We start from the raw sequence: 18926 nt of genomic DNA, 5'->3' as shown, positions 1-18926 counted from the left end.
TCTGGTGTCCCCGCCGTGATGTTGCTGGAATATTGCTAAAAGCGGCATAAAACCAAACTCAGTAAGTCAGTCACTCAGTCTGTTTTTACGGAAACCACATTGTATATCTGTTATAAGGTTATTTGTTTCCAAGTACCAAACAAGTCGATTATTTACCATGCGTTCCATGGTTTTACAAACACAGCTAGTTAGTGAAATAGGTCTATAATTTGACGGATCTGTATGATCACATCCAGGTTTAGGTATTGCTACTACTATAGCGTGTTTAGATATGTCTCTTGGAGACACAAGGCTGATGGCTGAAAGTCCTGTAACAGCAATTGTACCTCACTGAAATTATTTTTCAGTCCTCTACAATTCCATTGCAATAGATTGGACAATTGAGTCATGGTGACTCAATAGGTGAAGTTTCTCCTGCTGTCCTCTGAGGAAAGTGTAACCTCCATGTCCAGAGGCCAAAAATAGTTTTCTAGAGAAACCTTTGAAGTGATAGTAGGGGTTAGTATTCTACTTAAATTTTTTTCCTTTCTTTTTTGTCGTCTGACTGTTAGGCTGTCAGACGATTGCTGTCATGATGTGTCTCAGTCTATGCTACTTGATTCTGTCCACCACCAAGGCCTAAGACTTTGTCTTGGGTCCTTTAGAACCTCTCCTATTGATAGTCTATATGTTGAAGCAGATGAGCCTTCTCTTACACAACGCCGTACAAAATTAACTTTACAGTATATTACAAAACTTTATTCCAATGAGTCAAACCCTGCATATAACTGTGTCTTTAATCCACTATATGAAGATCTGTATAACAAGAAGCCTTCTCTTGTTCCGCCTCTTGGTATAAGAGTGAAACCTTTCCTTTCTGCTGCTGGCATTGAGCTAGAACATATAGCTCCTTCCCGTTTTCTTTCTTCTCCGCCTTGGCAATTGGTTAGGCCTGAAGTTGACCTTACATTAACTACATTTAAAAAATCAGAAACAAATGAATTACAGTATAAACAAGAATTTAGTCAATTAAGAAATAAATATAATACATACAAATCCTTGTTTACAGATGGGTCCAAGGATGGTGGCGCAGTGGCATCTGCCACTGTTATTGGATCCAGAACAATATCTTCTAGAATACCGGATAACAGCTCTATATTTACAGCAGAAGCAAACGCCATCTTAACAGCTCTTAAATATATTCAAAGACATCCCAAACATAAACAATATATAATATTTTCTGACTCTCTTTCTTGCCTTCAGGCTATTAAAAATATCTCTTGCAAACATCCACTTTTAATTGAAATAATCGAATTATATAATGATCTTGCTACTGGCCAATGCGACATCGTCTTTGGTTGGTTACCCAGCCACGTTGGCATTTCTGGGAACACAATGGCTGATCTTGCTGCCAAGGCAGCACTCAACAAATCTGTGACACCACTTCTTATTCCATATTCTGATTATAAAGCTGGCATTAGAACTTACATCCGTGATCTGATGCAAAAGAAGTGGGACAACCAAGTAGGTATTAATAAATTACATGAAATAAAACCCTATATCGGTTATACCTACTTGGGTTGTCAGTCCAGATTTGAAGAGGTCATTATGCGACGATGTCGCATTGGCCACACAAGATATACTCATGAATATTTACTGAAAGGCGAAGATCCTCCGTTTTGCATCCCTTGTGATGAAAGAATCACAGTCAAGCATGTCCTGCTTGACTGTGTTGAATATTCCATCACAAGGGATAAGTATTTTAATGTCACAACATTGAAGGATCTTTTTTATAATGTTAGTACTCATTTAATTATTGCATTTTTAAAAGAATTAGATTTGTTAAGTGATTTGTAAATAGATAAATATTTTATTATTGGTAATTAAATTAGTAACTGAGATTGTTAGTGGCTGTACCCTCAAAGGGGGTTGAAGTAGCGTAAAATTATTGTCCTCCTGAGAGGGTACGTAAGTCCCAAAACATTTCAAGTCAGTTTAAGTGTACCAGGTTTTTAATCGTAGTATATTTGTGTTTTTAATGTATGGCTAAATCTCAGCATCAACGCCAATGGCTGAAGGGATGGTGTAAATCCAGCTAGGGTCCATGCAGGTAGCAACAGTAATGTAAGTCCCCATGGTTCCTAGTATGGTGATCTACCTTCAGTTGTTGGCGCTCTATAGCCCGTATTTTATATTGTATTGTCTTCTTTAATTGGAATATTTTAACTTTGCGCTAGTTTTATATTTATAACTGTGATTCTCTAGTTTTTTTACTGTCCATCGTCGACAGGTTTTAATCTTTAAAATGTTTCTACTTTTCATTGTATGGCTTGTTTTCGTCACGATATGGCTGCAATATTGCCGATGTGACGTTAAATCTTAACTCACTCACTCACTCTCAGTCTATGATCCAGATGTAAATTGAATTACTGGGGAAGCAGGCTGTACAACTGAACTTAGTGAGTGAGTGAGTTAATATTTAATGTCACATCGGCAATATTTCAGCCATATCGTGACGAGAACATTTTACATTGAATATGTGTACATTATAGAACCTGTCATCGAAGGACAGTAAAACAACTAGAATATCACAATTAGATTTAAAACAAGTGTGGAAGTTTAAAACTCATAGCACTCTTAGGACAATACTAGATAAAAACAGGCTATAGATCGCCAACAACTGATGGTAGATCACCATAATAGGGACCATGGGGACTTACAGTACCTTTGCTACCTGCATGGACCCTAGCTGCATTTACACCATGAGATTTATCCATACATTAAAATGACAAAAATACCACGATTAATAACCTGGTAGACTTAAAGTTATTTCAAATGTTTTGGGACTTACGTACCCTCTCAGGGGGACAATAATTTTACAGTACTTTAACCTCCTTTGAGGGTACAGCCACTAACAATACAATTTACTAATCTAAACTCCCAATCATTAAAATACATATATCTACAGAACATATTATCCAAAATTCATCTATAAATTCAATTTCTTTCAAAAAGCCAATAATTAAATGAAAATTAACAGTGTTAAAACGATCCTTAACTGTTTTCACATTGAAATATCTATCCCTGATGATGGACAATTCAACACAGTCAAGCAGGAGATGCTAGACTGTGACTCTCTCATCACAAGGGATACAAAACGGAGGATCTTCACCTTTTAACAAGTATTTGTGAGTATACCTTGTATGACATCGTCGCATGATGACCTCTTCAAACCTGGACTGACAACCCAAGTAGGTGTAACCAATATAGGGTTTTATTTCATGTAATGTGTTAATACCTACTTGGGTGTCCCACGTCTTTTGCATCAGACCACGGATGTAAGTTCTAATGCCAGCTTTGTAATCAGAGTATGAAAGAAGAAGTGGTGTTACAGATTTGTCGAGTGAGTGAGTGAGTGAGTTGTTATTTAATGTCACATCGGCAATATTTCAGCCAAATCGTGACGAGAACACTTGACATTAAAACAGAATATATATAGATAGATGAAAACCTGCCGACAAAGGACAGTAAAGCAACTAGGGTATCACAGATATACATGTAAAACTAGTAAGTGAATCTAAAACATTTCAACTATAGGGGACAACACAATATGAAAATAGGCTATAGATCACCAACAACTGAAGGTAGATCACCATACTAGGGTCCATCGGGACTTACAGTACTTTTGCTACCTGCATGGGCCCTAGCTGGATATATATCATCCCTTCAGCCGCTGGCGATTCAAGTCAAATTTAGCCAAAATTAAAATGACAGAAATGCTACATTTAAATCAGCTGGTGAATTTAAATTTCCTTTGAAAGTTTTGGGACTTACGTACCCTCTCAGGAGGACAATAATTTTACGCTACTTCAACCCCCTTTGAGGGTGCAGCCATTAACAATCTCAGTTACTAATCTAAACTACCAATAATAAAATATGTATCTATTTGCAAATCAGTTAACAAGTCTAATTTTTTTATAATTAAATGAGAACTTATATTACAAAAAAGATCCTTCATAGTTTTTACTTTGAAATAGATATCCCTTGTGATGGAATATTCAACACAGTCAAGCAGGACATGCTTGACCGTGATTCTTTCATCACAAGGGATACAAAACGGAGGATCTTCACCTTTTAACAAGTATTTGTGAGTATACCTTGTATGACATCGTCGCATGATGACCTCTTCAAACCTGGACTGACAACCCAAGTAGGTGTAACCAATATAGGGTTTTATTTCATGTAATTTGTTAATACCTACTTGGGTGTCCCACTTCTTTTGCATCAGATCACGGATATAAGATCTTATAGCAGCTTTGTAATCGGAGTATGGGATCAGAAGTGGTGTCACAGATTTGTTGAGTGCTGCCTTAGCAGCAAGATCAGCCATTGTGTTCCCAGAAATGCCAACGTGGCTAGGTAACCAACAAAAGACGATGTCGTATTGGCCAGTTGCAAGCTCATTATACAATTCAATAATTTCTAATAAAAGTGGATGTTAACCAGAAATATTTTTAGTAGCCTGAAGGCAAGAAAGTGAATCAGAAAAGATGATATATTGTTGATATTTAGGGTGTTTTTTAATATATTTTAAGGCTGTTAGTATGGCGTTTGCTTCTGCTGTAAAATTAGAGCTGTTATCTGGTAAACGAGAAGAGATTGTTCTGGATCCTATGACAGTGGCACAAGCCACTGCGCCACCATTCTTGGACCCATCTGTAAATAAGGATTTATATGTATTATATTTACTTTTTAATTGATTATATTCTTGTTTATATTGTAATTCATTAGTTTCGGCATATTTAAATGCTGTTAATGTTAGGTCAACTTGTGGCCTAACCAACTGCCAAGGAGGAGAAGAAAGAAGACGGGAAGGAGCTATATTTTCCAGCTCAATGCCAGCAGGAGAAATGAATGGTATAATTCTTAAACTAAGATGCGGAACAAGAGAAGGCTTTTGTTGTACAAATCCTCATAAAGAGGATTAAAGACACATTTAAATGCAGGGTTAGACTCGTTAGAATACAGTTTTGTTATATACTGCAAGGACAATTTTATACGGCGTTGTGTAAGAGATGGTTCATCTTGCCTCGACGTAGAGACTGTCAATAGGAGAAGTTCTAAAGGATCCAAGACATAGTTTTAAACCTTGATGGTGGACAGAATCAATAATTTTAAGGTTATTTTTGCAGGCTCCACCATATACGATGGAGGCGAAAATCAAGCTTTGAACGGACCAGTGATCGATATAGATGTAGCAGGGTAGCTTGATCCCCGCCCCACTTAGAATTGGAAACGACTTTTAACAAGTCAAGCACATTCAGGCATTTATTTTTGAGATATTTGATATGCGGAAGAAAAGTTAAAAGGGAGTCGAAACTTAGGCCAAGAACTTTGCCTCCTTAAAACTTTGATGGCAGTGCCATTTAAAGATAGTTCTGGGTCCTTATGGGGCTTATATTTTCTACAGAAATGTATGCAATTAGTTTTAGATTTAGAAAATTTAAAGCCGTTTTCAAAACACCATTTATCTAGTTTGTTTAAACATAACTGTAGTTATCGTTCAATAGTATGCATATTCTTTCCGCGAAAAGAAATATTAAAAACATCCACAAAAAGTGATCCATCGATTGAATCATTTCAAACCTTGGATAAACTGTTGATCTTGATGCTAAATAAAGTGACAGACAAAATATTGCCTTGTGGGACGCCCTGATCCTGATTGTAATGGTCAGTCAGGGTAGAACCCACGCGGACTTGAAATTGCCTGTCTCTTAACAACTGTGATATAAAAATAAGCAAACGACCCCTGAAACCGAAATCATGTAAATCCTTCTAAATGCCATGCTTCCAAGTAATATCATATGCTTTCTCAAGATCAAAGAATATTGATACTGCATGTTGTTTATTTACTATTGCATTTTTAAGAAAGGATTCTAGTCGTACCAAATGATCAATGGTACTACGATTTTGCCTGAAACCACAATGAATATTTGTAATGAGGTTTCAAGATACCAAATTAATCTGTTATTTACCATTCGTTCCATGGTTTTACAGACGCAGCTGGTTAAAGATATCGGTCTGTCATTGGAAGGATTAGTGTGATCCCGGCCAGGTTTGTGTACAGGGACTACAATGGCAGGAAAGTTTCCAGACGTGCATATTTTATCAAATATATCTAAAAATGTGACTAACCATGGTTCAGGCAAATCTTTCAGTAGCTGATAATGAATATTGTCATCACCTGCTACAGTGTCATGATCTTGCTCAAGAGCTGTATATAGCGCTCGTAATGAAAAACCTTCATTATAGTCTTCACCATTATTTGATTCAAAATTAATTTTTGTATTTTCCTGCTGTTTCTGATATCATTGAAACTCAGGGACATAATTTGCCGTTGAAGAATGCTTGTCAAGAGTTTCGCCAATCTTATTTGCAATTTTAGATTTATCAGTAATTAAATTATCACCATCTTTAAGATGGGTCACCGCAGATATTGAACCGGTGCCTTTAATTCTTTAACCATTTTCCCTACTTTGGACATTGGCGTACGTGAATTTATTTTGGAGACATAATTCCTCCAAGACTGCCGTTTGTTTTGTTTGAAGGTACGACGTGCCTTCACATTGAGTATTTTGAATTTATTTAAATTGTGGACAGTTGGGTGATGGCGGAAATAATTCTCTGCCTTTTCCCTCGCTTTTCTGGCTTGCTTACAATCTTTATTAAACCAAGGTTTTTGTATATGTGGAGATGTAGAGGACTTTGGTATACACTCATCAGCTATTTCATATAAAATGTAAAAAAATACCTGAATAGGATCATCTATATCACTGAGACATTTAGGTTGTAATTTAATTGTGCATAAATTTTGAAATAAGGACCAGTCTGCCTTGGAAAAATTCCATCTTGTGTAAGATGGAGAATCAGAAGGATTAATTTCTGACAGTATGGTTGGAAAGTGGTCACTTCCACGGAGGTCATTGTGGACTGACAAATCAAATTCATTGAGAAGGTTAGAGTCTACAAGAGACAAATCCAGTGAAGAGTAGGTGCCGGTTGCAGGATGCAGATAAGGGCTTGAGTCGTCGTTAAATATACATAGGTCATTATTAGAGATAAAATTTTCTAGTATTTTACCTTTAGTGTTAGTGTGTGTGTACCACCCCATAGTGGGTTGTGGCCATTCAAATCACCCATGATTATACAGGGTTTGGGGAGTTGGTCATAGATATTTTGAAAATCGGCCTGTACAAGTGTTGAAGACGGCGTAATGTATAGAGAGCATAGTGTAAAAGTAACATGTAAAGTAAGTTGCACTGCACCGGCTTGGAGATTAGTATTAAGTATGACAGGGCTATGGATAATATTCTGACGAACAAGGACTGATGATCCTCAAGGGGCTCTCTCACCTATAGGAGAAAAACAGTGATATCCACTGAATTGACATAATTCAAATTTGTCTGTCTGTTTTAGATACGTTTCTTGCAGACAGAATGCTGACGGTGTAAAGTCCTGTACTAATAAATGTATTTCATTGAAATTAGTCTTGAGTCCTCTACAATTCCACTGTATAATTTTATTGAAATAACCTATCGTTTTGGGGGAATGATTGGGGATCTACTCCGCACTTTTTTTCGCGGGAAACAAGCTATGCGTCCTTGGATGGACGTTTTCGGATACTTCCATATCCTCAAGTGAACCATATTCATTATAGAGTTTAATTTGATTATCTGATCCCTTTGATACTCTGTCAATTTGATGTTTTTCAGAAGACTCTGGTCTTGGTTTAGTTTTGCTTTTACTGACTTGTTTGACAGATGGTTGAGACGGTGATTTCTCCCGTGCAACAGATGTGTCCTGACTTTGCACTGATTTAGACTGGATTTGAGATGTGCTTGGAATAATTTCAGCTGTTTGTGTGGATTGTTCTGGTGAAAACCTTTCAGGAGTATCAGTTTTCACCCATGTCAATTCTGTCTGGCACGCTAGTGATGCCGTTATGACTTTTGATAGTTTGTGATGTGTATCAGAAAGTGTGTAGGTAATGGACGCATATGTTTCTGTCAATTCTGGAGTTTGTACAAGTTTCTTTGCTTCTGCAAAACTGATGTTTCTACTGAATTTATGTTGTTTATCCCCATTTGTTTCCATATTGGGCATTCTTTAGAGGAAGATGAATGTGCCCCAGAGCACTTTACGCACGTTTTGAAGTTACTGTCACAGTCTTCTGTCACATGTGTCTTCTCAATGCAGTGAGCGCATGTAACAGACAATGTACAGGTATTCATACCGTGCCCAAACTTTTGACACTTGAAACATCTGAGAGGGTTTGGAATATATATATGTCAACCTAATATTGCAGTAACCAGCCTTTATAGATTTAGGAGCAATAGGAGATGAAAACGAAAAGAGATAGAAACCCATCAGACAAATACCTGAGTTTCTAAGAGTGGTAAATCTTTTGACAAAGATGACAGCTTGGTCTTTCATTTCAGAGACAATATAAATTTCTGCCATGTCAGTAAACAATCGATCCCGATCTTTCACAATACCTTTGCTGGTATTTAGTGTTCGGTGTGCAAAGACTGCAACGGGAATACCAACAAATGAATCGGTTGACAGAAGATTGAATGCCTGTTGTCACTTGGTACATTCAACTAACAGTGCACCTGAGCGTAAGAGTTTAATATTTTTCACAGCTCCTGCAGGACCACTTCCTCTTATAGGCTTAATTCTACGTAATTCCGCTCCCAGCACCAAGTATAAATTGATGAATTTCGAGCAGAGACATCATTCGATGTACAGCTGAGCTCGCCATCTTAGACCCTTTTTCGCTAGGGCAACCTATTTTTTTCAACAACCACTTTACTGGACCTCGACATACTGAGTGGAGTTTCCTTTATAGGGTGTCTTAGAAACTCCCAGCACGTCGAGGTCTAATCAGTGGTTTATGCACGTGTGTCCGTACGCGTAACTCGTGACGCCGTCGGCGGCGATCCACCATTTGGTATCCATGGACGCCAGCGACGTCTTGTTGAGGGTGATGCCATAGATGGTGTGTTGATCACTTCTCAACGCATTCACGGTGTTTGAACGTTTTATTCGTAAACAGAGCTTGTTTGAAGAGGGCGTGTTTGATGTGTTGTTTCACCACGTATTTCTTGACCCCTTTCGCCTTTCGGATCTCGCCATTGTCGGCTTTCAGGATGGAATACATCTTCGGTCTCAATCCGACGTATTTGGTGATGGGTGTGCCCGCGCATTCGCATTGCCGAGGACCTTTTTATTGGTCATGCTGTGTAGGTCGTGGTCTGGGGGGTAGTCGCTGGTGTCGTACAAATCATTGTGTTTTGCCATGTCCTCGTATACGTCCTCGGTACATATATTCAACAACAAGGAATCCGTGTCCGTGTACAGCAGCTCGCATCGATCGCCGTATTGCTTCTTGAGTTGGCTGTAGTAGAAATCGTACATGAGATGTTTGGATAAGTCGAGGATGCTCATCCCCACGTGTGGCTTTTGTTCATGTGCAGCGCCGCCAAGTCATTATCGAATAGCTTGCTTCAGTTGAAGACCGGGCTGGCGATGAGTTTTCTGAGTTTTTCCTCCTGGTGCGATCGCACGAGTTTCACGTTGACCCTTTTTCACAAGTTTTCGATGGTTTTGCCGAATACCGAATTGTTCATGAGTTTGTAGAGGTTTTTCTCAAAGTCGCTCGTGGCTCATTTTCTCATTTTGCTGTTTAACCGAATGTAAGGTTCCATCTAGGGTTTTTGATCGAATTTGAGCACTCTGTGTATTTTGGTCAGCTTCATACCCAGTGACAGGTACAGCTGCAGGTTGCAATAGTGCACGACGTACTTGGTCTTATGCATCAAGTTCGGGACGAGTTTTTCCACGTTGGCCAGTGTGTTCTCTCCCAACAAGTCCCGCTGATAGTCGGACATCCAGTCTCGATCGACCATTAACTGTTCGGGAGCCATTGGATAACTGTTGTGCGATTCGTGCAATGCTTCGGGATACTCCAAATCAACTTCGAACACGTAGCCTGTCTCGAAGTTGTCGGGGATGGTCATAATGTTCTTCAGATTAAATGCTCGCTATCAATCTACTCGAATCCGCCCGTAGGGAGAGACTGACTCATAGCCAAGCCGTACAGGTTGTTGGCGTGGAGATAGAGGAGATGATTGGTGGGCTTGTTCAAGTCGTAGTTTTTCACATATGGGTTGTTGGCTTTCACGTACCGTTTGGAGACCATGGAAATCCCAGTCCGCATGCCTTTCTCGACAAACAGGTGCATGTCATAATCGGTTAAGAGTTCTAGTTTGACTCCGGTTTTCTTCAGCAGCGCATCCCAAGTGAGACTGGGGCTGGTGTAGTACCACGCAGGGTCGAGTTGATACTGTTTCAAACACGTATTTCTGAACGTCTCGAACACGTCGGCCAGCAGCAGCACGTCCGTTTTCAAGTACAGATCATGGTAGTCACCCAGATTCTTGCAACCCAGTTTTTCCCACACGTTCTGGGCGTGGTCGTAATCGTCCTAGGAGATATTGGATTTGGTTAAGTTGCTGTAAAATCGGTCGATGGGAGGTAGTTGGGTCTAGTCAAACTTAGACCAATCCTCCATGTACTCGTACGGGTACACGCCCTTTTTGAGCAGCAGAGGTCGAGTTGCTTCATTGGTGTATCGATGGGTGATGGTGAAGGTATCATTGCCCTTAACCAAACTGTTGAGCGATGACAGGAGGAACTTAGCGCTATCGATAAATCTCAGACCGTTGAGCGAGAACGAGATATATTTCTCCATGTTGTTGGGGATACACTTGATATCACCGCCGACCTTCGAGATGGCCTGCATGATCAGGTGGGCATCGTACCCTCTCAAATTGTGGAAGACCACGGGGATGTTGATTTTTTTAGGTTCGATTTTAAGTTTAAAGTTTGAGCGGCGCCTCGGTGTTGACCAGTGACGTGACAATGATCTCTCACTGAATCACCGTTCAGGGGTCCCAGGCAATTCTTAGCAATGTAGCAATTCTTATAAGTGAGGTCATCCTTCGACGTCATGCGCATGAGAGCAGGATCCGACAACTCTTCCCTGATTTTCTCTCTTCCCGTTGTAACAACGTAAGAAACGTTTCGACCATGCCAGGACCTCGATAGACAGGAGCGTTCGTGCGTCCGTCGCATCAGACGACCACATAACCGAACACGCAGGCTTGGTGTTCTTGGGTTTTGTATGTAAAACTTTGCTCAGTCGAATTGGGCGCGTCGTGGTCAACCCGTTTGATGAGGGCTTCGAAGTCCGTGTAGATCACGTAAGGCACAGGCATTTGATGTTTGTGGGTGGGGAGAAGGGATGCCGAACCACATTACTTACGACATGGCTTCCCAAAACCCCGGTTCAAAACGAAGACACATGGATACTGACAACTCCTCGTCTGACGAGAGTACGCCCTTCCGACCTGACTACTGGCCACGCTTCCTGATCATTGAAGCTTGTGACAAGCAACCTTTGCAATTGAACCCATTTGCAATCTCCAAAGGTATTGCTGGTATCTGCGGAGAGGTTGCCAATGTTACAAAGCTCCGATCTGGCTCTCTCCTGATAGAATGTACCCGGAAACAACAATCCTTGAATCTCCTCAAAATACAAGAATTTGTCAACATCAAGGTCGCTGTCTCAGCGCACAAAACACTTAACTCGTGTAGAGGCATTGTACGGGACAGAGCTCGATGCCTGTCTGACATGACTGAAGAACAAATTGTCGAGGAACTCTCTCAGCAGTCCGTCACAGCCGTAAAACGATTCACCTTCAAAAAGGACGGTGTTGTTCAACCAACAAACACCTATCTCTTTACGTTCGGGCGAGCAAAGATTCCTGACTCGATTAGAGCTGGTTATTGTAGCATTGGTGTGGAGGTGTATGTCCCCAATCCACTCCGGTGCTACAACTGCCAAAAGTTTGGACATGGATCCAAGTCCTGTCGTTCCTCTGCTGTTTGTTACCACTGTGGTGACAAACATGAGGGCAACGACTTTACTAAGGAAGTGAAGTGCACAAACTGCGGTGGTAACCACATGGCCTCTTCCAAGTTTTGTCCAGTGTGGCAACGCGAATCCGAGATCCTAAAGATCAAGCACAAAGAAAATATCTCCTTTCATGAAACTAAGAAAAGGGTTGCAAGTTTAACTGCAGCCCCTTCAACCATCACCTACTCTTCTGCTGTCTCCCGTCCTTCTATCACTACTGCAACTATCTAATGTCAGACTGACCTGACATGGATCATGTCTTCTCAGCCAACTCAACTCAACACAACTCAGCCCATCTCAGCCACTCCATCTCCAACGCCAAAAGTCAAAACTTCTGAATCACAAACACCAGAACAAATGCCAAAACCAGAAACAGAAACTGCGCGAAAAAAAAGAGAAAAAAAGAGGCTAGAGAGACTAAAGCACTTTTAGCAACTGCAAAACACAAAACCAAAGGCCACCTCTCCTTCAGAGGTCCCCGTCGAGGTCCATAACGCCTTTGGCCCTCTGGATATGGAGGTAACTCCATCTCCACCTGACACCAATAGGAGTTCATCAAACGCTTTCTCACGTTCACGTGACATGTCACCAGTGGAAGCACCATGAATCCACAAAACATGATCCAATGGAATTGCAGAGGACTTAAGAATAATTATAACGAACTAGAGTAATTGATTCAAGACTTCAAACCATCCGCGTTTTGTCTCCAAGAAACCTACCTAAAAAGGACTGATAAATTTGACATCCGTCGGTACAGTTACTACTACTCCTTTTCTCCTCCCGGTGTAAAAGCTACAGGAGGCACTTCTATCCTGGTTAGGCAGGGCATCCTCCATAGCCCTGTCCCACTTAACACCAACCTACAAACTGTTGCTGTCCGCATGACTCTGAACATAGGGTTTACACTATGCTCACTCTATCTCCCTCCCTCCTCAACTGTCCACCTATCAGATATTCAGAACTTGTATAATCAACTCCCAAAGCCCTGCATAATCATGGGCGACCTGAACGGCCATAACCCTCTATGGGGGGAGTACTGATACCAATAATAAGGGAAAGGTCCTTGAAGATTTTCTCTCCAATAATGATCTATGCATCTTCAGCGATGGATCAAACACCTATCTCCACCTTGCCACTGGAACATACTTGATCTATCACTTACGGATTCTAATCTCTTAAACGAGTTTGAATGGTCGGTCCACGATGACCTTTGTGGAAGTGACCACTTCCCAACTATTCTTACCCCTATCACTCCCGCGGATGAACCACCTTCAACAAGATGGAATTTTACTAAGGCCAATTGGCCACTATTCCAAACTCTCTGCTCCGAAAAGCTTATACCGGACAACTTCAGGAATGTTGTGATCCCATGGAACTATTTTCTGATATCTTAAATACTATTGGAGACGAAACCATTCCTAAGTCCTCTGCAAACCCGCACATATGCAAACCATGGTTTGATACAAACTGCAAACAAGCTAGGAAAAATAGGAAGAAGGCGGAAAAATACTCCCGTCAACATCCTACTGTGCATAACCTGAATGCCGTTAAAATGACAAATGCCAGGGCAAGACGTACATTTAAACAAACTAAACGCCGGTCATGGAGGAAATATGTGTCCAAAATCAACTCCCGCACACCCATGTCCAAGGTGTGGAACATGATTCAAAAGATTAAGGGCAAAGGATCCAAATCTAGTGTTCGCCATCTCAAAGATGGTGACTCCCTTTTAACCAATAAAGTTGAAATAGCAAATAAACTTGGCGAAACTTTGGCAAACCACTCCTCCTCGTCAAACTATAATCCCAAGTTCCAGAAATACCAAATCCAACAAGAAAAGAAATCTGTCAATTTTAACTCTGATAATGGTGAGGATTACAATGAAACGTTTTCTCTCCATGAACTACGTACAGCCCTGGGGCAAGCTCACGACACTACAGCAGGAGCTGATGATACTCATTATCAGCTTCTGAAACACCTTCCTGATTCAAGTTTGGAAACCCTACTCAATGTATTTGATGACATTTGGACAACCGGAAACTTTCCTCCTTCGTGGCACAACGCCATTATCATCCCTATACCAAAATCTGGCTGGGATCAAACCGATCCCTCAAACTACCGTCCTATATCACTAACTAGCTGTGTTTGTAAAACCATTGAGCGCATGGTCAACAATCGATTAATCTGGTACCTGGAGACCAATAACCTCCTTAGTGACCTCCAATGTGGTTTCCGAAAAAACCGAAGTACCATTGACCATCTAGTGGGGAATCTTTCATAAAAAAATCCATTGTCAACAAACAACATACTGTATCTATCTTTTTCGATTTAGAAAAAGCATACGATACAACGTGGAAACATGGTATCTTAAAAGATTTACATGAATTTGGATTGAGGGGCAGATTACCTCAATTCATATCTCAGTTTTTAATAACAGACAATTTCAAGTACGGGTAGGTTCCACATTGTCCGATTATTTCCACCAAGATCAGGACGTCCCTCAAGGCAGCATCCTGTCTGTCACCCTTTTAAGCATCAAAATTAACAGCCTCACTAACGTCCTGAACAGTTGTGTTGATGGGTCCCTTTTCGTGGACGATTTCAATATTTCATGCCATGGTAAGAGCATGCACGCAATAGAAAGGCAGCCACAACTCTGCCTTAACAAAATCCAAAAATGGGCCAATGAAAATGGCTTTAAGTTTTCAAAATCCAAAACAAATTGTATTCACTTTTGTCGTAAATACAGACCACACAAGGATCCAGACCTATCTTTAGATGGTACTCCCATCAAGGTAGTAGAAGAGGCCAAATTCCTGTGACTCATATTCGACCGCCACCTGACATTCTTGCGACACATAAAATATTTGAAAACCAAGTGCTTGAAGGCTCTGGACTTACTAAAAGTCGTTTCAAATACAGAGTGGGGAGGGGTTCAGATTACCCTCCTTCACTTGTACAGATCTTTGGTTCGCTCTAAACTAGACTACAGCTCCATTGTTTATGGTGGAGCCTGCAAAAGCAATTTAGCAAAATAAGATTCTATCCACCACCAAGGCCTGAGGCTCTGCCTGGGAGCTTTTAGGACCTCTCCGGTAGACAGTCTATATGCAGAGGCTAACGAACCTTCCCTTGAACAACGCCGCATTAAACTTTCACTGCAGTATATCACTAAACTACGTTCAAATCAGTCCAATCCAGCATACAATTGTGTTTTCAACCCTCTCTATGAAAACTTGTTTCCTAAACTGCCAAGCCTGATTCCACCACTTGGAATCAGAATTCAACCACACATATCTGCAGCTAAAATTGATCTCAATAGCATAGCACCTTACCGACTCCTGTCTTCACCACCCTGGCAGATGGTGAAACCACAGGTCGATCTTACCCTCACTAAATTCAAAAAGTCTGAAACAAATCCCTTGATGTTCCAACAGGAATACATCCAGTTACGTTCCAAGTATGACACCCATAGATCCATTTTCACAGACGGATCCAAGGATGAGGGCCAAGTCGCCAGTGCTACAGTCATTGGATCTAAGACTGTCTCCTCTAGGATTCCCGACAACAGTTCCATTTTCACTGCCGAGGCCAAAGCTATCTTTTCAGCTCTGTCCTATATTAAACAGCAGAATCATTCCAAAAACTTCATCGTTTCCCACAGATTCATTATCTTGCCTTCAAGCACTTCAAAATGTTACTTCAAGTCACCCCATCATTCTGGACATTTTGGAACTTTACAACGACCTCTCTACTGGCCAATGTGACATCGTCCTCTGCTGGTTGCCGGGTCACGTCGGCATAGCAGGTAACACAGAAGCCGATGCTGCAGCAAAAGCAGCTCTTGACAAGCCCTTATCTCCACTGCTGATCCCGTACAGCGATTTCAAATCCCACTATCAAAAGCTATACTCGGGACCTCATGCAAAAACGATGGGACACTCAAGTAGGAAGAAATAAACTGTATGAATTGAAACCAACAATTGGTTATACCTACTTGGGTTGTCAGTCAAGACGTGATGAGGTAATTTTACGACGATGTCGTATTGGCCACAGTCGATTTACTCATGACTATCTGCTGAAAACGGATGGGGATGGACCCCCCATGTGTGTCTCTTGCGATGAGGTTTTCACCATCAAGCATATTCTGCTTGAATGCGTGGACTTATCGTCTGCAAGGGACTCACATTATGATGCAACAAACCTAAAAGATCTGTTCTCCCGCGTGAGCGCTCATCTGATAGTGAACTACCTGAGGGAAGTTGATCTGTATCATAAATTGTAACTGTGAAATGTAACTATCATAAATTGTAACTGTGAAATGTGACTAACAAATTGCCTGCCTTTAAATTTGATGCTATTACTTTTTCTGCTTTTAAATGACAATGTAATGAATATATGTTTTTGAAATAAAACTCATTCCGAGTATGTACTTACAATGTTTATTAATGCAAACTTGTTCTCGTCACTATATGGCTGGAATAATGCCGATGTGACGCAAAACCCAACTCAACTCAAGTCTCATACATTCGCTGATAAAATCTGTCTGCCTTTTATTGATAGGTTTCATTCTTACTTTGTCAGCCCCATGGGCTTTGCACAAGCCATAATGACCTTTGACTCCTATGCCGCATATTTTGCACGCGTAATTGACATGTATGTGACAATATTCAGTCATACCGCGTTTTCCGCATTGCATGGGCTTGCCCAGAAATACCCACTTACAACAATAAGTTCCTAAGGGCCACATGTTGTATACCTTATGAAAGTCAAACGTCTAAATGGTACTGCATGCGGAAGGGGTTTGGGCGTTTTTGTCTTCTTTTCATTGGCCTGTCTGTTGAATGCTCTGTCGGTCGGTGGCGTGCTGTGCTCCCAGGTCTTGTGGGCTACCTTCCAGAGAAACACGGTGGCTAGCGAAAGGCAGGTCTGCTTTTGGGCCTGATCAAGGGGTGACATACGTTAAGCGTTTTACAACACGTAAAAACCAGGAATCCATTCAGACTAATACTGACCTGTTTTCGTTTTCCTCTCCAAATGCTCCCAGATCAGTAAAGGCGGGATATTGTCACATTAATGTCGACACCTACATACCAAATCCTTTAAGGTGTTTTTAATGCCAGAAGTTTGGTCATGGTGTTAGTACTTGCACATTGTCTGTTGTGTGTGCTCACTGTGGTGAGAAGACACATACAACAGAAGATTGTGACAGTGACTTTAAGAAATGTACCAACTGTGCAGGCAATCACTCATCATTCTCCAAAGATTGTCCGATCTGGAAACAGCTGATGGAGATCAATAAGATCAAGTTCACCCAAAACATTAGTTTTACTGATGCCAAAAAGGTTGTCTTATGATCTCAAATTAAGGAGCCAAAACATCGTCTGATTCCACTCCTCGAATAGCCAAATCATCTGTAAGCTGTCAAAACCGATTCTCCTAAGATTTTGTCACCTGCTATGTCTAATCCTCAGATTTTGTCACCTGCAATATCTACACAAACTGCAGAACCACTTCCTGGTACGCCCCAAATCCAATCTGAACCATCTTATGATCGTGACACATCTTCTCAGTCAACTCAAAAGTCTCAATCAACGTCAAACGTTCAACAAATCGTTAAAAACAAAGGTAAACCGAAGCCAGATTCTTCGAAGAAACAAGGTGGCAGAGCCCCAAAAGGGTCAGATGATAAAATCAAATTATTTAACAAATACGGATCACTTGAGGACATGGACGTGTCCGAAAACGTCCATTCTAGGGCACATAGCTTGTTGCCCTCGAAAACGGTTCGGGGTAGATCCCCAATTAATCCGCCTAAAAGATAGGTCTATCTACCAATATCGTGCAGTGAAACTGTAGAGGACTCCGGACAAATTTTAATGAAATACAGCTATTAATCCAGGATTTAACACCACCATCGTTCTGTCTGCAAGAGACGTAACTGAAACAGACACGATAATTTTAACTTACGTCAGTTTAAAACATATCATTATTTTTCCCCTCCAGCTGATAGAGCCACAGGAGGTTCTACTATCCTTTTACGACAGGATGTTATTCACAGCCCTGTTACACTTTACACTAGTCTCCAAGCTGTTGCAGTGCGACTTACTCTGGGTGTAGCATTTACGTTATGCTCTCTGTATATTCCGCCTTCATCGAACCTTCAGCTGACTGAGCTTCAATCACTCTATGATGAACTCCCAAAGCCATGTGTTCTTATGGGTGACCTAAACGGTAACAACCCACTCTGGGGCAGTACTAACACTAATACTAAAGGCAAAATACTGGAAGATTTCATTTCCAATAATGACCTGTGCATATTTAATGATGATTCAAGCACCTATCTGCATCCTGCAACTGGCACTTATTCTTCTCTGGATTTGTCTCTTGCAGATTCTAACCTCCTGAATGAATTTGATTGGTCTGTTCATAATGACCTTTGTGGAAGTGACCACTTCCCAACTATCCTTTCAGAAATAACTCCATCTGATTCTCCATCGTATACAAGATGGAACTTTTTGAAGGCTAACTGGTCTTTACATCAAACTATATGTAAATGGAAACTGCGACCTGAATGTTTCAGTGATATAACTGATCCCATTCAAATTTTGCTGACGTTTTAAAACAAATAGCTGATTAGTGTATACCAATGTCCTCTACGACTCCACATGTACGAAAACAATTGTTTAATACAGATTGTAGACAAGCCAGAAAAGCGAGGAAAAAGGCCGAGCGTTATTTCCGCCATCATCCAACTGTCCATAACTTAAATAAATTTAAAATACTCAATGCAAAGGTGCGTCGTACCTTTAAACAAAACAAATGACAATCTTGGAGAAATTATGTCTCAAAAATTAATTCACGAACACCCATGTCTAAGGTATGGAACATGGTTCAAAGAATTAAA

The sequence above is a fragment of the Haliotis rubra genome, unplaced genomic scaffold, assembly GCF_003918875.1.
Source record: "Haliotis rubra isolate DU_JTF1 unplaced genomic scaffold, ASM391887v1 Scf349, whole genome shotgun sequence".
Classification (NCBI taxonomy): domain Eukaryota; kingdom Metazoa; phylum Mollusca; class Gastropoda; order Lepetellida; family Haliotidae; genus Haliotis; species Haliotis rubra.
The sequence above is the reverse complement of the archived record's forward strand: the minus strand, read 5'-3'. Positions refer to the sequence as shown.